A 22,274-nucleotide genomic window follows, 5' to 3' on the forward strand; every position below is an offset into this window, starting at 1 on the left:
CCATCCATGTTGCTGCAAATGGTATTATTTCATTCTTTTTTATGGCTGAGTAATATTCCATTGTATATATATACATCACATCTTCTTTATCCATTCATCTGTTGATGGACACTTAGGTTACTTCCATGTCTTGGCTATTGTCCTCTTCCTCCTCTCTTGATTCTGTTCCTTTGGAGTGTTTTCCCCCTACCCAGGGCCAGTTCTTTTCTGTCCTAATTACTTTTGCTTTATAATTAATCTTGATATCTGATAGACCAAGTCTATCCTTTGTGTTCTTCTTCAGGTTTTCTTAGCTTTTCTTGGATACTTGGATTTTCATAATTTAGAATCAAGTTAACAAGTTATATGTGTGTGTGTGTATATATATATACATACATACATACATACATGCATACGCATGCAGCAAACTGGTGGAATTGATTGGAATTGCATTGAATCTGAGATTGACTTTATTACAATTTGAGTCTTCCAATCCATGAGCATAGAATAGCACTCTAAGTTTTTTTTACTCAAAAACATTTTATAGTTTACTGCAATGAAGTCTTGTATATTTCATTAGAAATTTTACTTAAATATTTGTAATGGTTTCATGTAAATGGGTTTATAAATTCCATTTGTTTGGGGTTGTGTATAGAAATGCAGTATACTTCTTTGTACAATGCCCTTGCATAAAACAAACTTGCCAAACTCACTTTTTAATTATAGTTCCTTTTTCTGTAGATTCTTTTGAATTTTCTACCTATATGATCATATGATTTGCACATAAGGACAGTTTGATTTCTTCTTTTTCAATCCTTATGCCTTGTATTTCTTTTTCTTGCCTTCTTGTACTGTTTAAGACTTCTAATACAATGTTGAGGATAGAAGTAGTGATGGTGGGCATCCTAGTTGTATTCTCTACCTCAAAGTAAAAACTTGCAACATTTTACCACTAAGTATGATGAATATTTGCTTAAAATAATATTTATAGTGTAGTTGTTTCAATTGTTCGGTGCACCATTCTAGATATGTCTAAATATGTCAATTAAGTCAAATTTGCTGATCGTTTAAATCATATATTTTTCCTAATTTTTTAAAGGTTTTTAAGTTTTCTTTTGGTTAGTGTTTGCATGTTATATTTTAAAACCCACTTACTGTTATCTTTTTGTATTATCATGACTTAGAAGTGTCTCTGATAAGCCACATTTAATGAGGATTTTAAATTGGAGTATTTCCCATTTACATTTAATCTCTGAACATCCTGTGCATCATACTTCCAACTCTGGCATGCTCTATCCTCTGACTGCTTCACTTTTCTCTGTATCATTTAAAATACTATTCATATTACTTAGTTATTTTGTTTACTGTTGGCACCCCCCCCATTAGAATGTAAACTCAATGAAGGCAGAGACTTTTGCCTATGTGATTTATTTATATATCCACATCACTAGTTGAATAGGCATTCAAAATTTTTTGCCAAAATAATGACTCAGTGAGTTGCACTCTGTATGGTCTTTTTGGAGATTTTGAAAAACATTAAAGTATAAAGAAGTTCTAGAGACACAAAATTTGTTCAACCAATATTTCCTAAGCTTTTATAATCAAAGAATTTTATTGAAGTGTAACTTCTACTAATATCTCAGGAAATGAGTGTAATATAGAACACACTTTGAAAACACTGATTTAGAAGATATTATTATTGAAGAAGTATTCCTAGAAGGTCATAAATTAGGGAGTGATTTAGAGGATATCCAGCTGGGGAGTCCACTAAATCGGGGTTCAGCAAACTATGTCCAGGTGGCAGAACCTGGCCCACTACTTATTTTTGTAAGTAAGGAAGATTAAAAAACTCATAGTATGCAATGTAATTCTTACTTTAGGAGGTTAACTATGCAAGGACAGGTGATTTTCTTTTATTTTGAGATTCTGTGTGCTAACAATTACTTGAGCATAGGAAGAGTAAATATTACATTCTTTTAAAAATGTACATGTGCAGAATAAAGTTTAAATAAGTAACTTCCCAGATATAATTTTGTATTTTCACACTGTTAACTGTTTTAGGTTGATCCTGATACTTAAATCTTTATTTTTAATTTAAAAACATCCTTCTTTCATTCTGATTTGTCTTGCATAGAGTTTATCCTAATAGAAAGGAGAGAGTAAGTTGCCCATAATAGTAATAATTGCTACCATTAATTGAGTATAATAAGTACTAGGTGATTGTACTAATTGATTTACACATATTGTCTGATTTAATCTTAGCAACAAATCTGTGAGGCAGTGTAGTATTATTATGTGCATTTTATAGATGCAGAAACTGAAATTATTTATCAGGAGAAAGCAGTTAATCTTACTCCATACTTCACAGATATATTGCTGATTCAAAGGAAGTTAGGTAATTCTATTGGCTAAATTAAAACTTTATTTGTACGATAGAGTGAATATGTGCCACATGAGCATTTTCCTATGCTATTACCTAGCATTCCAAATGAAAGTTTTAATTAACACATAATATTATGCCTAGTAATGAGCTATAGTTTACTGAAACTTTCCCTTATTTTTGGATGTAGGATATAAAATTCACATTACTAATTAAAGAGATTTACTTGCATGCTAATTATAGTTCAGAAAAAACTCCCTGAAAGTTGGTCAAGATAGTGACATGTGCAAGTGTGAACTCTGTATAAAGTAGAATTGCATACTTTTGTCCTGCTTAATTCATTTTTTCCCATAATGTCCAGCATTATAGAAATTTAGAAAAATACAAGAGGAAAGAAAAGAAAGAATTTATCCCTAGTCCCATACCCATTGGCAGCCCTTGTTAACAGCTTAATGGTTTCTCCCAGTTGTTTTCTTAAGCATTGGCTTTATTTTTTTAGAAGTATGTAAATATAATTTTTATCCCTTTTTTGCTTCACATTATGACATAAATGTTTTTCTATGCTATTACCCAGTATTCTAAATAAGAATTTTAATAACCACATAATGTTATGCCTAGTGAGTAGACTATATTTTAATTAAACTTTCCCTTACTTTTAGATATAGGTTGCTTTAAATTATTGTTATTGTTATTGCCATTTTCTCTCTTTTACTCTTTTGCATTTTAAATTATGAAAGTAATATTGCTCATGTCCAAAATCAAATATGGAAACATGTGAAGTGAAGAGTCAATACTTTGTTCCACTATGAAGAGTTTTCTGGGTATTCTTTTATACTTTTTCTATGCTTATGTAAACACATTTATATCTATCCTTATTTTACAGAAATAGGATCTATAACCAGCCTCTCTGGCTTTACTCTTTTAAATAATTATGGAATAAATATATTTGTGTAAAAGTTATTTTTGTGTTTATGACTTTTTCCTTAAGCTAGATTTATAGCAGTGGAGCTGGGTTAAACTGATGGACATTTTGAAGACTCTTACTAAGTGCTGTCAACGTAAAACACTGCTGTTTTAGGAAGAGTATGCTAATATCACCAAATACTAGATCATGCTATTGTTATGGATATAACATATTTACATAGATTATTTGTGCATGTGTAATATGTATATTTACACACACCGAATTTGTTTAACCAGGGTGGATCTAGTCATTTTCCTCCTACAGTAGATTTAAACCTAACATTTTAGATTTAGCATTGTTATTCTTATTGATATTAGTCAGGATTATCCTTTTCAATATCTTTTTTGGGGTTATAGTTTGGTATAAAAAAGTTGTATTTGAACCTTAATTAAACCTTTACCTATTTTTAAATTTAATTAAAAATAAATATCCTTTTTGTTCTGATGATACAAGAAATGAATGTCAGTGCACTTAAAAAATTCAGACAATAAGGAAATGAGTAGAGAAAAAAGAAAATTTCAGTGATAATATCAGCACTCATTAATAACTTTTGCTGTATATCCTTTCTCTTTCTATTTATGCATTATATACATAGATATAGATAGCAACACTCATAAACAGAATATTGCTATATATCCTTTTTTGTGTTCATATGCATACATACCTATATAATAGTTTATATGTTTTTATTCAATTGGAATAAGTACATATGCTTCTTTAGCGTTTTTTCCCCTCAGTAACAATATGCTGTGGGTATCTTTCTTCTTGAGAATTATGGATATATGTCACAATTATAATGACTTAATTGTAGTCTTTTTATGGTTATACCCTGTTTATTCCAATGTTGATGAATAATTGGTTGTTTCCAGCTATTTGCTGTTATAAATAAGACTTCAGTGAATATTTTTATATGTGTGCTCTTTACCCACTTGTCCAATAATTTCCTTAGGATAAAATAGAAGTCAAATTTTTGTATCAAAGGACATGTGCATTTAAAATTGGAATGTATTAGAAAGAGTATCTTTTACTTTTTCTTATGCTCTTTCATATTGTTTAAATTTTTTCTGTAAATGATACAAGGAATGCAGAATTGTCAAGCTGCCCTCCAGAAAAGTTGTGCTATATTACATTCTCACCAGTGAATGAGAATGCCCAGTTCCTTATGCTCATAAACATTCATATTAACAATATCTTAAATCTTTCTTATCTTGTATTGAAATATGATTTGTTATATTACTTAGCATTTTAAAAATTAATTGTGATATTTAATACATTTTTAAAGCTTATTTTCTTTTCCTATTTTCTCATTTGTAAATATTCCATTTATTTTTGTGACCTATTTTTGTATTTTTTTTCTTATTGATTTGTTGTTCCCTTTTGCCTTATGATACCAAAAATAGACTTTTTTTTTCTGGTTTGTGGTTTATTTTTTAACTTTGTTAATGGCCTCTTTTTTATATAGAAGTTTAACATTTTTAATACAGTCCATTTTATTAATCTTTTTCTTGTTTTAATGTCATGCTTAGAAAGATCTTTCTTATCTAAAGATTATAAATATAGTCATTTAGATTTTCTTGAGGATTCTCTATGTTTTTAGTTTTTACATTTAAAAAATCTATCTGGAATTTGCTTTAGCGTAAAGTGGAGGTAGAGATTCAGTGTTAGTTTTCCAAATATCTACCCATTCCCAGCATCATTTGTTGAATAGTTTATCATTTGTCCACTGATTTGAAGTCACTTATATCATAGACTAAATTCTTCTATAAATTGTCATCTGTCTCTAGATTTTTTTGCTGTTCATTGATCTATTATTCCTATACCAATAATATACTGTTTTAATTTTTGTACTTTTACATTACACATTTTAAGCCTAAAATTTTAGATTATTTTGTTCTTGGAAATAAATTAAATTTGCATATTTAATTTTGAAACCACCTTAAATTTAATTTATTTAATATATAAAATAACCTCCTTGATCTTAAGAATATTGCTGTTTAAGTTTTGGAAGTTTGTTTATTACATATGTGATCTACATGGTGAATATTTTCATTTTTTTTAGAAGAAAGACTCCTCTGTCCAGTAAGATTGTCCTGGAAAACTACTCTGAAGTAGAGAGTGCAAGAAGGAGGCTTTGAGTTATAGGCTGATGTGTGGACTTGGCATGGTGCCTGTCCCATAGAAATATGGTGGCTGAAGAGCAGGAGTAGGATCAGTGTACAGAAATGGTGAGATTTAGAATTTCTTAAAAGAAGCTCTTTCAGCTTCAGAATCAGTAGGCTTTGAAAAATGTAAGATTTGAAATATTAAGGAATGCTACTTAATGAAATATGGAAAATACACTAGCTTTGAAACCAGAGATTGTGAATTTGAGTGCCAACCCCTGCCACTTACTACCTATGTAAATATTTAATCCCATTGAATTTCAGTTTTCTTTTTTTAAATGAGGGTAGTAATCCCATCATAAAGTAATTATGAAGAGTTAATGAGAAAATAAATATCAGCCTATTGCTTAATAATGCCTAGTCATCTCCTCCTCCTCCTCCTTCTCCTCTTTCTTCTGTTGAGTATTCTGCAGAAACAGCACTGATAAGGATAAAATTTAGGGCTGGGATTAGAGTAGTGGAGAACCCTGTGCTTTTCTTTCATCTCCTCACATTAAAAAAGGCAATGGTTTTTGTCCCAGTGGTGGCATGAGAGCAGTAATGAAGGGAAATGAGAATTATGAGTGTAGGGTATTTTTCCTAAGTATATCTACACACACACACACACACACACACACTCCCATCAATCTCACTGTGAATCAGAAAAAAGAAAAAGTGAAATTAGAAAGCTTCCAAGGAGAAGATGTAGAAATTGGTGGTTGACTGCAGTTGGGGGAAATGGGAAGGTGCTGGCACCAGAGAAATATATTTCACCCCGGATATTTATCCCCTTTCATTTTACAAAATGTCTTTTGTCAAAAGTAATGAAACTGACATATTATGAGAGAAGTGAATACTGAGTATCCCATTTTACAGATGAAGTAACAGGAGACATTTATATTCCTCATAGAATGGACATGAGCCCAGTAATTGGAAACTGAGTAAAATGAAAGCTCTGTCACTAACTTGTCATGTGAGTTATGTGTCTGTAAACTTGAGTGCATCTCATCCTGCTACCCCAGATATTTTTCACTTAGGAAGTGAGACAGTCTCTGAGAGATGCCAGGCCAGATCTTATCTGGACTTTACAGTGAAATCTTTGAATATTTATGAAGGGTATACATTAAAAAGATAAGCAGAATCTCTCTACATGAGTCTCTTCGTTTGTTTCTGTGTTTTTGAGAGTGAGCAAAAGACTTAATTAGGTCTGAGAAGGACTAATCCATAGTGTATGACTGAGCTCCCTGTGGATATGCAGTGTGTAGTTACTAGGTGTGATGATGGGGTAGCATTGCCAAGGTCATGTACCCTTAAGACATTCTTCAAAAAGTGGGTGGTTATATTAGCCACTAGATGATCTGTGTAAGTTGTGACTTTGGCACATTTCAATGGAATCTCAGGGAAAAAGCAAAAAGGGAAATACACTTATAGAAGACATATCCCATTTAGGAAGCATTTTCTTATCTCTAATCCTCACAAAAATCTTGGGCGATAAATGGCAACATCTCCATTTTCTATGCATAATTTTTATTTCAGAAAATGAGATTGCATAGTTTAATAATGTTTTCTTTACTTAACGTATCTCACACAAAGCTGTAATTACTTTTCTCCTTTACTACTTTGTGAACTTCCTTGAATCACCAAGTCTATTTCATTCACTTTTGTTTTTCTAGTACTTAACACAGTACTGGCACAGAACAAACATAAATGATAGTAACTATGATTTACTTTAGGAATTAGGACCCTTAGATAATTAGCCCATAGTCACCAAATCTTTATTTTTCTCTTCTACTTTTAGCATCTCTTTACCTTTCAATTTGTATCACGAGTTGAGAAATGCTTAAAAAATATAAAGTGCAGCATACCTGCTATGTAGCAAGTTCAGACTGTGCTGACTCTGCATTCACAGAAATTGTTCTGGTCTGAATCCAGTTGATAATGCAGCTGTTATTTTTATAATCTCATCCTAAGTACATATTTGCACAACAGGCAGTGTCAATTCATATAAGTAACTTGGTGTTGTTTGCCTGATACTTTAAATTACAGAGCTCCATTACCAAAGTCATTATTTGTGGTTAAGAGGGAGTGGTACGGAGAGTGGTAACAAGAAGAGTTTCTTAAAATGAGTATCAAAATGGACCCTTTATAGATGTCTTTAAATTTATCTTTATTTAACTATCTAGAATGAGTATAAAGAACAGCCCTGCCTCATTTTTCTGTGAATTTACCATATAGGAAATAGTGGCCTGATTATAAAAAATTACAGTCATAAAAAACTAGTACTTATTTACAAACTTTTGGTTAAATGATTGCTTTTAAAATGTTATGCCACTTTATTTTGTGAGCTGGATTCAGGGAGAGAAAACTCATCAGGGATGGAATCCTCTACTCTTTCTGGATATGATAATGCACCTGCAAATGCTGAGACTACTCTGACTATAATATTTATCTTACAATGAATCCAAATTGTAAGATAAATATTATAATTTGTAATAAGATAAATATTATAAGATAAATAAATAATAAGATAAATATTAAAATTGTCAGTTGCTGGAGATTTGGGATTGTGCTTTATTGTTCTGTATCCCCAGAGATTCTAACTCACGCTATGCATCCTATGGGCTCTCTGTGGAGAATTGCATGCATCGTTATCAAATGAAAAAAAAACCCTGCAATAACTAAAACTTAATTTTTAAGTTAAATTCCATGCCTAGTTTCTGATTCATCCTTACGTTTAAGAAAACATTTTATTAAAAAAATAAGAAATCCAAAAACATTGAGAATCTTTTTAGTAAGGTAAAAATATTTTGTAGAGTTATAAAATTTTTGTTTCTGCACAAAAGTTTTTGTGAGCTTACCCTCATTTAACATGGTTGCCCTTTAGGCCAGCAGTTATTGAATTTTAGTGTGCATAGGAATCACCTGGGGGCTATGCTTTAAAATAGACCCCTAGGCCATACTTTTAGAATTACAGAGTCAATAGGTCTGGGTAGGGACTGGGGCCCAACAATCTTTAAAAAAATTTTTTTTTTTATAAGGACCCCAGTACTTCTGAAGCATGGGGTCTGAAGATTATGTTTTGATGATCACTTTTTCTTCAGTCCTGCTCACACAAGACCTTCTCTGACATTTTTTACTAAGCCGATATCGTATATGTCTGAAATCAGACAGGCTGCAAAAAAAAAAGCATATTAAAAACACAATAATAGGTTTATTTCAAAGGATTCTATTTTGCTAAGAAAACAGGGGACATGAAGGAAGGGATAAAAGAGAACAATTTATTCAGTGAAAAGTTACAAAATATTTTCCAAGTTTTTTTTTTTGACCTGCCAAATTTTTGTTTGATTCTGATCAAGTGGAAAAGCTGCCTTATGTTGTGTTTATGAAGTATATAGAATTTTTCTGTAGCCAAGACCTCAAGATGAAAGACTTTTGGTGATGAATTCACACGGTAATTCTGTAAATAGCTTTGGAAGTTTGTGGTCCATATTTTGGTTTTGGTTCATGGCAATAAGCTGCCTTTGTAAAGTGGGAGACATGCTGCCTTCTTCTAAATAATCTCATTCATTTTTCATGTAGATACTATTTTTATACTGACCATTCTGTTCACAGACAGATCTCTTAAAGTGTTATTTCAGAGGGTAATAAAGTGTTAGCAGTTGTGAAAATGTGTCAAACTTAGGCAATTCTATCTCTGATTTACTATTCTTCTGCCCATGTTGGCAGGGGAGAAATGGCAGGTCTAGGAAATGTAACATTAATTCCTCCTCTTCTGACCCAGAAATACCTTGATCTTGACCATCTATAATGTGTTAAAGTACTTAGGAAATGTTATATTAAAGTGTAAGAGTATACTTCCCAGTGGATGTGGATAAAATATAAAATTGTAGAATGTTAAAGTGGTAGTGACTTTAGAGGAGATCTGCTGTAGCAGTTCTTGAACACCATCTACAGCCAGGCAGGTTTTAACAATCACTTCTGGAGCTTTTAAAAACCTGGAAACTCCTGGCCCACTCAAGGAGATTCCAGTTTAGTAGGTTTGGGGTGGGGCCTAGATATTTAAATTTTATAAAAGCTTTCCAGGTGATTATATAATCAGTTAAGTTTTGGTACAACTTTAAAATTAGTGTAAGAATTCTTTCTACAGCATCCCTGGCAAACAGTCATCCAGCCTTAACTCTGACAACTCCAGGAATATATCTCTATTTTGTGAGGCAGCTTATTCTATTGCTTTAAAGATTTGTCTGGACTGAGCTAAAAATCCACCACCTTGTAATTCCCACCCACTAGTGTTGTTCTTTCTTTTGGAAAGAAGAAAGAGAAACTAACTTTCAATCAGTATTTACCATATTACACTCACTGTGCTATCTTTCCTTTGTTGTCTTGAAGATATTAAATGAGATACTTCCCTTAGCTGCAAAATGGATTATCAGAGTAGATAAGCAGCTATCAAAATGTGGTCTATGGACACATAGGGACCCCTGAGACCCTTTCAAGGGGTCTAAAAAGTCAAAACTATTTTCAACATAATACTATGATGCTATTTGCCTTTTTCACTGTGTTGACATTTACACTGAGGATGCAAAGTGATTTTAGGCAGAACTGTTGGTGCCTTAGCACAGATCAAGGCAGCGGCACCAAATTATGTTAGTAGTCATTGAATTTTTTAAAATCATGGCCACTCACAGAAAAAAAAAAACCCTAGTTTTGATTAAGAATGTTGTAGATAAAGCAGTATAAATTGTTGATTTTATTAATTCTTGATGCTTAAGTACATTTTTTTAATACTCTGTGATGAACTGGGAAGTATGCATAAAGCACTTATGCTCCCCATCCAAGTACTGAAGTTATTGTGAGGAAAATCACTTGTAAGATTGAGTTGCAAGCTGAACTAACTGCTTTTTTTAATAAAACATCATTTTTACTTGAAAGTATGACTAACAGACACACAGTGGTTATTCAGACTTGGATATTTGGCAGATATATTCTCAAAAATGAGCAAAATGAGCCTACCATTTTAAGAAAAGCAACTGACACTATTTGTTATCAATAATAAAATTTGAGCTTTCAAAAGAAAATTAGTTGTTTGGAAAACTTGTAGCCACAACCATCAGCTTGATGCTTTCCAATATTTAAAAACTTTTCTGCTAAGTTTGGTGGTGATATTAACAAATGTGATTTTTAAAAATGTTGAACAATGAAATGTCAATGTTTTGAAGATCTGCACAACTTAGTGAACTAATGTTTTCCAAATGAACCAATGCATGATGTTGCACAATCATGCATAAGTAAAAGATACATTTAAAGACATGGTTTTTAAAGTAACAGAATATAAAAAGTTCATTGATAACAGGTTTTGGATTCAATATTACAGTGAACCTTTTAGAAACTATGACTTGCCAAATTTTGATATAGTATTAAAGAAGAATAGCTACAATTATTTTGAAAGGCTATTAAAACACTCTGCCTCTTTCCAACTTCATATATATGTGAAGATGGATATTTTTCACATACTTTCAGCAAACCAACATATCACAGCAGATTGAATGCAGTAGCACCTAAGAGAATCCAACTGTCTTTTCTTGAACTAGGCATTTGAGATATTGAAAAATGCAAAACAATGCCAGTCTTCTAATCTTTTTGTTTTGGAAAATATGCTTATATTTTAAAATCATGTTATTTATGTTGCCATGTAATAGGTTTATCACTAAATGATTGTTATTTAATCATTTATTTTATTTTAAATGAATTAATAATGAAAATTTTCTCAGCTTTAGTTTCAAATATAATAACTTGATAAATATAACTGTAGCTCTTTGAGACTCTGAATAAGTTTTTAAAATGTAAAGGAGTCCTGAGACCAAAGAGTTTGAGGACCTCTGGACTCGACGATCTCCAAAGTTCATTCCAACTAACTATCTTTAGAACATACATCCATTCTAATATAAAATGTTTCCTCTAAAATTTTTAAGCCATTCTCCTCTGTATGCTTGCCAATGTCCCTTCTAAATTGTGGACCTCAATACTGAAATTATATTGAAAATGTAGATTAAGCTGCATAGAATACATAGATAGGCGACTAGGAGTAGGCTTCAGTAATAACTATCGTGAGATTTTTAAGATTAGGGGAAGTTCTTATTTCTATGAGAAAATAGGTTCTTGTTCCAGGAAAGCAGAATGTTGCACTAAGTAGCATCTAAGTTACCTTCCTTGATACATCAGAAATACTCTTCTTTTGCCTTAGGAGATATAAATATCAGTAAGTAAAACCTCATTTTCCCATTTACTATTGTGATACTCTTAATCGTTAGCAATTGCATTTTTAAAAATTTGGGCATTAAATTAGTATCAGTTTCCTTTTTTACTGAAGTATAATCAGTTACAATGTGTCGATTTCTGGTGTACAGCATAATGTCCCAGTCACGCATATATATACATATATTTGTTTTCATATTCTTTTTCATTAAAAGTTATTATAAGATATTGAATGTAGTTCCCTGTGCTATACAGAAGAAATTTGTTTTCTTAAATTAATTTATATATATAGTGGTTAACCTTTGCAAATCTCAAACTCCAAAATTTGTCCCTTCCCACCCCCTTTCCCCTAGTAACCATAAGATTGCTTACTATGTTTGTGAGTCTGTTTCTGTTTTGTAGATGAGTTCATTAGTGTCCTTTTTCTTTTCTTTTTTTAAAATTCCACATATGAGTGATATCATATGGTATTTTTCTTTCTCTTTCTGGCTCACTTCACTTAGAATGACAATCTCCAGGTCCATCCATATTGCTGCAAATGGCATTATTTTTTCTTTTTTATAACTGAGTAGTATTCCATTGTATAAATATACCTACAACTTCTTTACCAGTCATCTCTCAGTGGACATTTAGGTTGCTTCCATGTCTTGGCTATTGTAAATAGTGCTGCTGTGAACATTGGGTTGCATGTATCTTTTTGAATTAGAGTTCCCTCTGGATATATGCCCAGGAATGGGATTGCTGGATCTTTGCAAGATGAATTTTGCATTTCATTTTTTATATTCATTCAAATTCTACATAATTTAGTATGTTTATTAAGAGAAAAAGAAAAGCTAAGAATGATAGAGTTAAAAAACACGGCTTCAGCCTAGCAATGCTATACACAGCAAAAGATAATAGTGAGGAGGGTTTTGCGTTTTTTTAAAATTGATGCAACCTGGAGGAGAATAGTAATTTTAATGTAAAATGACATTTCCAGGAAAACCTATTTGAATTTGCACACATAATATTTTTAAATGTCTCTCTAATTTTTATTTTGGTGTATAAAAGACAAGGCATTGATATATTGATGTATTTCAAGTTAGTTGAGAAAGTAAATGTTTTAAAGTAGTTTGTTTTAACTTCAGTGGCTCATTATGTATAACATTATTAAATCAATGAATCAGTCTTTGACTTGAGTTTTAAACATGTGGTGTTATAATTTAATGTAAAGGTGGCAAAATTTTGTTACAGGTATTTTTGGAAGCACTCTGGTACGTTAAAAAAATGCCTTTGATTATTGACTCTCAGAGTTGGAAGGTCATTTAATTCAACCACAGTTGATGCTTGACCCTTCTTGCTAAAAAAAAAAAAAGGAGTTCTGTGTTTAAAAAAAGAAAAATGGGTGTGGCTTAAAGATAGCTTTAAGCAGGATTTAAAAATGTAGCTTGAAAGCTTTTAAAGTCCTATTATACAGGGAGGTGGCAGTGTTTTTATTTGCTGTTTACCTTTGATCTATTACCTATTTTTGGTAGAGTGGGACATGCTTTGTGAAAATGTTTATGGTTTCTTCATTTGATGTCAAGATATTTGTTTGAAGTTGCCTTATAATTCAGAGGTTTTTCTTTTAGTGGCTAATATTACTGTTTGGCTTTTGCTGCTAGATTAATAGCAAATTAGCCTGGATTTGGTGACTACTTTAGAATATGTAAATGATATACTGGCTTTTAGACATAGTTTTATTGTTTTGGAACAAATTGGACCTGTTAAGCATAACAAATCTAAATAATACCAACTCATAAGAATAAAAAAAAGTGTATCTCATTCAGTGTTAATATTTTTGTTAAATTGTACTTTGTGTTTGTGTGTGTGTGTATGTGTACACATTTGATTTTATATAAGCTGGTTCTTATACATGTATTCTTTGTTCAGTGATTTTTGTGGCCATCTTTTTATGTCAATAAAAATAGATTTATATCATAATTTTTAGTGACTACAGGGTAGTGTTATATATATGTACCATAATTTACTTTTGCAGTTAGTAGGTTATTTCTAATTTGGGGCTGTTATAAAAAATCTGTAATGAACATGTGTATTACATGTATATATCTTTTAAACATTTTTGTGATTAGTTCCTTAGGATAATTTTTGGAAGTAGTGTTTAAAACTCAAAGGATATTGATATTAAAAATTTTAACACTTTATGTCAGATTACTAGAAAAGTTATATCCAATTTATAATCCCATGAATGGTACATGAAACTGTTTATTTTTCTACATCCTCCAAATACTAGTTTTTGTCCAGTTTACAAAATATTTTAAAAATATTATAGCTGAAAATATTTTATTTACATTTATTTGATTATTAGGGAGACTGTACATATTTTTATTATTGGGCATTTGTATTTCTTCATTTGCACATTTCCTCTTTTTATTCTTTGTGCATTTTTATTTTGAAGTATTTGCAGCAATGTACTTTTTATTTAGTAAACTAAGAATGTGCAAAAGATTTGATGACTAAATAATATGGAGGATTTCATTATCATGGTCAGATATAACAGTCTGTTGTCCAACTTGGATTATTGCTTGTTTGAAAAATCTTTGAGTGGAAAGGCCATGATTAAAAAAAATATTGATTTTAAAATTGAGATATAATTGACACTAAACATTATATTAGTTTTAAGTGTACAACATAATGATTTTATTTATTTTAAAAAACTTCCATGTTCATACTGTCCAATGCAGTCCTTAACACATGGTCACTATTTACTGAATGAATAAATGAACTAATAGAGGAATGGAACAATCCATGATTACTGGGTGTTCTGAAGATTCGTTTTACTAAACAGATTGTGATTTTCCAGAAAGATGGAAGATAGAGAAGAAAATGTGCTGCCCTCAAGAACAAAGTGGCTACCTTTATTTTGTAAATGTCTTCTTAGAACTTTTCTAGTTCTTAAAGAAGTAGCTTCCTTCAAGTTGCATATTAATTCTTGTGAGATAATTCTTAATTTTTTGCCCATCATAAAATGTTGCTTGTTTATTCCTAAATTCTCTGCAGGAGGAGGTATGCATTAAAGTCTTTTTTTCCTTTTTTTATAATAATGAACTCTGTGATTTTGGAAGCTTGTACTTTTTAACCTGTTTGCTGTAAAATTCACCAATAGTGTAAATCAGTTGATAATGAGATTCAAAGTTGTTTGTTGTTTTTAATATATGCAACAAGACTGAATTGATATGACAGATGATATTTATTGACTTCATATTGACATATATTAAAATATTATTTGCCCTGAATCTCTGGAATCCAACTTGTTCCAAATATAAAGTATCTCCAGAGTTAGAGATCTTAACTCCTAATGAGTCCAGTGATTGAAAAACTGAGACATATGTCAGCCACACTATTTTCTGGATGCATTTTATTCTATCCCCCATTGTTTAAATGCAAATGAAGAAATGGGATGTATTGTGTATATTGCATAATTTTAATCCGTACTTTTAAAAAAATAGTTTCTAGAGAGACAAGGTAAGATCATTTTTTAAAAATGTGAGTACTTAAGAATCTTTTGGATTCTTTATGAGTTTAGGCTTTTGTATATACAGCATTTTGCTATAGATTTATTTTGTGGGTAACTTCAAAGTTATAATTTATAATTCAATATTGGATAAAATGTGAGAATAGTTTATATCAGAACCAGTATTCTTTACTGGCTTTGAATAGTACACAAAGTGTGTCCACATAGGGCTCTGTGGAGTCCGAGGTAAAACTGCTCTTCTGAATCCCAAAATATCAGAAAGCCATGAAGAGGAAAAGGGTGAAATGCCAAAAATAAATGACAGAGCTATCTTCCTCTGGTCAGACTCTCCTGTACTTCTCGTACCCATGGAAGTAGGCATTACAGAGTTGCTAGAAACTGGTGAAACTAGATTGGGGAAGCCTGAGACACCATTCCCTACAAAGAGAAGGAGGTTTGGTGAAGAAAACTAATGGATGTATTAGCCATAGATACTTAAAGCTGTCCAGATGCCCCAGACTTTATCAATTCTGACTAGAAAATGGAATAAATTATCTGGGTCACTTAGGCAAAAGCATATGGAAATCATAGGAGCTGGGGAAGGGCTGAATTATATGTTTATTTCATAGTGCAACTTAATTTCAGATGCCAGTACCTAATCTATTATAGCCATTTGTGCTATAAATGCCATGTTGGGAGTAATAGTTCCTATAAGTGATGATGATCTAGATCCATTTTTTTTCCAGAATGAATTTTATTTAAATCTAGTTAGCTAACTAACTAGGTTAGTTAACCAACCTAGATGTTTACTGGCTTTATTTAAAATATGTGGGTTGAATCAAATCAATCCCCAGGGTCTAGGAAAGTTTCTGACCTAAATTAGGAATCCAAGTTCCATTATTATTTTCAGTTGAACACTACTCATATCCATCCTCACATTTTGGAAAGAATATGGCCTTTGCAACAAAGTTTCTTTGTTTTCATGGAACTGAAAATGTGCTGTATTTAGACCAAACAATAAAAATAAACTACCAAACTACCTTCTAATGCATGGGGGTTCTGGAGAGAGGAAACCATAGATATTTAGAGGCATAAAGTGAGTCATTGTGCTAGTTAAAACTTTACAAGGCTAGCTCTGTGTGTTTGAGTTGCATCTGTTACCTCTTCAGCCAGAACGAAAGTGTGTGCAAGCAAAAGAATTTTGGATTGAATTGTGGCTCATACAGAATGCACTGTATACAGCCTAAGCATCTAAATGGGTTTCATATCTTGGGTAGAACAAAAACTGCATCTTTTCATATTTATTATACCTACAAGGTGTTCCTCTTGGACATATCCAAAATATTTTCTGTGAAGTTAATTTATTTTAACTTGCAGACAGAAATTAAACATGTTTTCAAATGTGACTTGCAAGCCTTTATCCCCTTCAAAATTTTCTCCCCTTTTCTTACTTACTTATATTTTTAAACACCTACTTTATTACTGACAATTTTTCGAAAAAGCCATAGTGGATGGAGATGTTGTACTTTTAGATGTAGATGCAGAACAATGAAATAATTGTTTCTTTTGGTATTATCATTCTCGGAAAAAATTGTTAGGGTAGATGGGGACAACTGCCTGAGTTAAAAATAGAATAATTTGTAGCCAGAATGTATTCTTTAATAAAGCATGTAAATGCAATTTACTTATCCTTTTTTCCTTTCATTTTCTATCTAAACTTTCAGGTCACTTTCATGAATTCAAAGGCAATTTACCAGTGAATTCTGGGTGCTGGGCTGATTTTTTTGTGCGTATTTGTAAGTATTGGTTTATTTATTACTCCTATTACTTTTCTTATTGTGTAATGAAACAGTTACAGTGTTCTTAAAGTACTGTTTGTTTTTTGTAAGTGTTTTTAAAAAGGAGTATGGGAAAGTATCAGCTGGTGAAAAAAGCCTCAGTTTGTTGTTATTTCCAATGAAATAACACAATAGCTGGGGTAATTACAATGGGCTGAAAGAATAAATATCTACTCTTTGAAGACAGGACTCAATTGTAGGAATGGATTACCTTAAAGGGGCTAGTCTATATACAAATGAATAATTTACCCTGATAACTTCGTACAGTCTTCTTGCTTGTCTGGTCTTGAAAAGTGCCGTGTGTCTGTACTCATTGAAAAGACGTGAGATCATACAAAATTCAAAGAGCTGTCAGTATATGAGGATATTATGTAAGAAGGAACCAAAGACTTATTTAGTGAATGTATAATGTATATCAAAATTGGAGTGTTCCTGCCTTCTTCACCATCCTCAAAACCATTATATTTAAATGATATTTTGAAGAAACAAAGATAATTTTTCTCAGGAAAGAAAGTCAATTTCAAGAAAAAAATGGAATGAACCTTAATGATCAACTGAAATACTTTGAATTGTTATGTACTGATTAATATAAAAGAAGTTTAGAGTATGTGACAGGTATTAAAATGCCTGTGCATATATAAGACCACATTTAAGTAACTTGAGTTTAACGTATATTTATATGTGTACATTGTTGTAAACCATTGGCATCTAAGGTGATCTTTTACATTTGATAATAACAAAGACAGAGGAAACTTTTCCTCTGTCAGTGTACTCTTATAAAGGAGTTTTAGATAATATACTTCTAGGAAAGTATTTGAAAAAAAGTAACATTATAAATTAGAGTTTAAATGCTTCAGTATTTAAGCAGAGAGCAGTGAAAATTAATTTAAAACCAGCTTTACTTTTCTTTTTGTAGTAGCATTGATTGGGGCAGGCATTTTTAACCAACTTAAAAAAAAAGATGTGCATATTAATATAGTTGAATATATTTTGCATATTTTTAATGCTTAAAGAATGAATAAGATGTTATTTTTATGAAACTGTCAATCCACATTTTATTATTTGAAGACTTAATTCTTATGTAAAACACAAAATATTAAACTGTGTGGTTCATTTGGATTAAATATAAGCTTTTAATTTGTGCAAGGTATCATAGTGCGGATTAGGAGGCAAAGAAGATGGAGAAAATAATGTAAAGTATCTTTGAAGGAAAATATCTCAAGGAAAAGGATGATTCCAAGGACCTGAGCTTATTTTATTTGAAATCTGAGTGAAGGGAAATAATGCTGAGCGGTCTAAATCTGGTTGTTGCTTTATTGTTTCTTTTACTTCCTTTCTTTCTTCTGTCATATCATTCAGTCATTCCCTCTATTAAGTTTTTAGGATAAATAAACTTTAAAAATGATAAATACAAGATAATTAACAGCATTTCAAACAGGATGGCCTTAATTAAAATATGTAGTTTACATTTCTCATCACCCAAAGGCTGTTTCCTGAATTCTTCACTTCTTCCCCGACCCCCAGCCCCTGAGCAGACACACACAGACTAGCTTTGAACAGAGGTGATCCAATTAGCTAAGATTTTTTTCTTGTGATGTAACAAGGGAAGAGGCTAAAAACAGAAGAAAGGGCATTGCAGGGATAGTTTTCATATGGTTATTTCTGGAGTTCAAATTTTAAAAAGCTCCAAAATCTTCTAGTCAGATTTTGTCTAATCACTTAGGTAGAAGCCATATTAATCATACAGGCCTAGTCTTCGTTTTCCAGTTTTGAGAATGTCCGTATGGTAGTTTAGGGCATGGAGTTTGTTGTTCCTTTGGTCAGTGGTCTCAAGCTTTGTTAGGGCCATCTCACTGTGGAACCTTCTTATTAAAGGAACGTAGCAGGTTATTATGACTAAGAACAGTCAGATAAAATTAACATGGCATCCAGAATGCTTGAGTTCTCACTTCTTTCAATTATTGCAGAAACTGTCCACCACTTACACTGAATGGTGAGGCAGCTAAAACAATAGAAATATTTATCTAGTCTAGGCTAAAAACAAACAAATGGGAATAGTGACAATGGCTTCTTTTAGGAACTTTAATTTCCATGTCTTAGAACTGCTTATTTGCTACATGATCTAAGGCAGAAAGTTATACCTCATGGCCGTGGGAAGGTTTCTTAGTAAGGTGTGCAGAAGTCGATCTCTGCGATAAGGAAGGTGGGATATTGTTTTGCACATTCATAATGAATAGGCCACACCAAGGGTGTTTGAGAAGCGATTGGAATCTTACCTACCCACATCTACTATCTAGGTTGGAGTAGGAAAACATTGGGAAGGAAAATGGTTATCTTTTCAAAAGCCGAAAGCATCTTATTCTATTTTTTTTCTCTTAAAAAAAAAAACTATCTTTTTCTTTTCCCAAAATAAGCATTGTATAAGAAGATTCTGTTTTGCATGCTAATATCCTACATTTAATTTTTCATCTCTAATTAAAAAATAATTAATTCTGACCATTCAGTTTTACCAGGGCAATAAATGATTGGTTAAAAACAGCAACAATAACAACAACAACAACAACAAAAAAAACAGAGATAGATCATTAGATAGCCTGCTTTTTCAGGTTCCCGAGCTTTGAAATTTGATACTGAATTCCCTTTTATAAAATTCTGTCTCTGTTCATGTCTAAGGGCAATCTTTTCCCTGAAAAGGTCCAAAAATATTTTATTGTCTGGTACAAAAAGTGATGGTTGCTTAGCCCCCTGCTTAGGGTAATAATAATAATATCTTAATTTGGAATAACACTTGCTTTTGCAGACATTAAATTGGCTAAATTTTGTGAAACTTATTATCCTCATTTTTGCAGAGTAGCAGGACTCAAACCGTGGGATTCATAGTATAAATGCAGTGCTCTTTTCATAACACCAATCTATCCTCTCTCAGAGAGTATTTTGGCTCTCTTTCTTTTGTTACTTGATCACTATCTCAGTCTCTACGCAGTTGCTATACAAATATTTTTGAAAAGTTGAGGTAGAGTAAGTCAGGGAGGAGATTGTGGAGATCCTTCTACCGCTTTATTTCCTCATGTTCCTGGATCATTTACTCCTCCCTGACATTTTCCTATCCCCCTATTCCAAAACTGCCACATGTCATGCTTCAGCTGAAATTTTTTGAATTGCATAGATTTTTTAGGAAACAAACAAAAAGAATCATGAAATCATCTCTTTGTGGTATTTTAAAATGGAAAGAAATTTGTTTCAAACTGAGCATAGCCCAGACCAAAGCTCGCCCTCAGTGAGAACATCTGTGCTTTTAAGGACAAGTAGGTCTAAGTGCATTATCTCTAAAAAATATTATTCCAGGCTAATCTTGACATAGAGCAGGTAAATAAAAAAGATGAGCTGTGAAAATCCACAAATAGGGCTTGAATGCCATTTTCCATGACAACGGGAGCTGCCCCATGAAAGCATTAATGCTGGGAATGTAAGGAATTTAAAATTGTGCCTTCTCAGTTTTACAGTTGTGTGCTCATGTTAATTAGAGATATACTGACATTTGAAGTATCTACATTAATACACACAGCTACTATACATTTGTGAACTGTGGCCAGAAATCTACTTTAATTGAAAGCAGTTTGCTAATCTGAATGTGTATATCCATTACATTTTAAGCTTTTACGTTTTATATACTAGTGCCCTTAGATACTTGTTTTTTCTGCTCTTTCTACTTTCTGTTTCTAATTTATACCTGAAAGGACAGCCTAGTCTATTTTTAATCTCCTAGAGGTGTTTTGGAGCAATATTGCTGGAATTTTGAGAAAAAAAGGTTTTTAATAGTGTCTTTTTATTTGCTGTAGTTTGAATCTTTTTTCCCTCTCTGACTTTCTAAATTGTTGGTTTTTCTTGCAAACCTTTAAGATGGCCTGACACTGAAATAAGGTAGGATTTAGGTTTATGGAATTTGCTTCACTGGCTATATTTAAGCACTAAAGAGCTACTCTTCACCATCACACTATGGTTTTAGCCAGAAAAGCTCAGTATTAGAGACCTTGATGTGATGAACAGTGAAGAGGCATTCTAGTTTTCCTAATGTAGCTGAGATTCATCCTTCCCTCTTGATGTCAAACCATGTATTTTAATTTTTGATTTTAAAATATGTTCACAATTGCTTGATGACTTTTTGAGTCATCTTTAGTCATAGAGTTTTTGCTTTGTCTGTCTTAAAAGAAGATCTTATATCTATTTTTTGTAAATTTGTGTTTCTTAAGAATCTGCCTGTCAGGTTTTGTAACCCAATTGTTTCGTCCTTTTTGTTTAATGAAACTTTCACACATACTTTTGGACCAATCCCTGTGTATTACACAAGACCAGTTAGAAAGAAGTTTCCTTTTTGTACCATCAGAAAAAGTTGCTCTAAAAAATTCTAATATTCTGGACTTACTTCATTAAACCATTTTACTGGCACCATTAAACTACTGAGACCTGGGACCTTTAAAACTTACTCAGTATTGTTATTATTATTATGGCCTATTTTACCCTTTATTACATTTTTTCACTATACTAAGTTCCTCTGTTCTTTATTTTTTCATGTTGCTTACTACATATTGTGCCATCACAGCACATTTAGTAATTTCAAGTTAATTGCTCAATTATCAGTAATAGTTATGAAGCACTTCAAACATGCGCAGTGGAAGATTTTAAAAATTTCAAAATAAGTTGGTGTGTTATAATCTTAAATGTGAAACATGCCAATATCTGCAATCATAAAAATACACTGCCTGAGCTAGGCATTTCAGGGAAGGCAAAAACCTACTCTTAAAATCAGGGCTTTTGTCTGGCACTGAAGTGTTTCATCTTTGCTAATTTCAAACAACGTATCTAAATTTGATCTTGGTTTCCTTTTCAACTCTAAAAATTTGGATGTGGTCATAAGGGAAAAGGGAAGTAAAAATGTATTGATTCTGTTCTAATGTTTTACTGGAACCTCAAAATCACGATGTTCACTGTAAAGTGGAATTTGGTGTGAGGTGGATCCATATTGGAAACCAATCAAGGAAGCTGACTTACTAAAGAAGGAGAATGATCTCTTTATAATGTTTCTGCACTCATTTACACAATCCTCTAATCAGAAGACAGTGTTAGAGTGAAGGTATTATGTTAATGATTTATTTATATTGAAAAAAAACCCCATGAGAACAGTGACACTTTGGGGAATTTTTCTATATCCTACTCAGTAATATTC

The 22,274-nt window shown here is 31.9% G+C and overlaps 1 protein-coding gene across 11 annotated transcripts in view; it reads left to right on the top strand.

The window, feature by feature from the left end:
• The window catches only part of SOX6 (SRY-box transcription factor 6), a 556,391-nt gene that overhangs the window by 84,574 nt on the left and 449,543 nt on the right, over window positions 1–22,274 (top strand). For all 11 annotated transcript variants that reach the window (XM_032488948.1, XM_032488938.1, XM_032488944.1 and 8 more), the window contains exon 2: window positions 16,937–17,008. The gene's annotated coding sequence lies outside the window, so the exon portion shown is untranslated. The remainder of the gene's footprint in view (window positions 1–16,936; window positions 17,009–22,274) is intronic.

Source organism: Camelus ferus, chromosome 10, assembly GCF_009834535.1.
Source record: "Camelus ferus isolate YT-003-E chromosome 10, BCGSAC_Cfer_1.0, whole genome shotgun sequence".
Lineage (NCBI taxonomy): Eukaryota > Metazoa > Chordata > Mammalia > Artiodactyla > Camelidae > Camelus > Camelus ferus.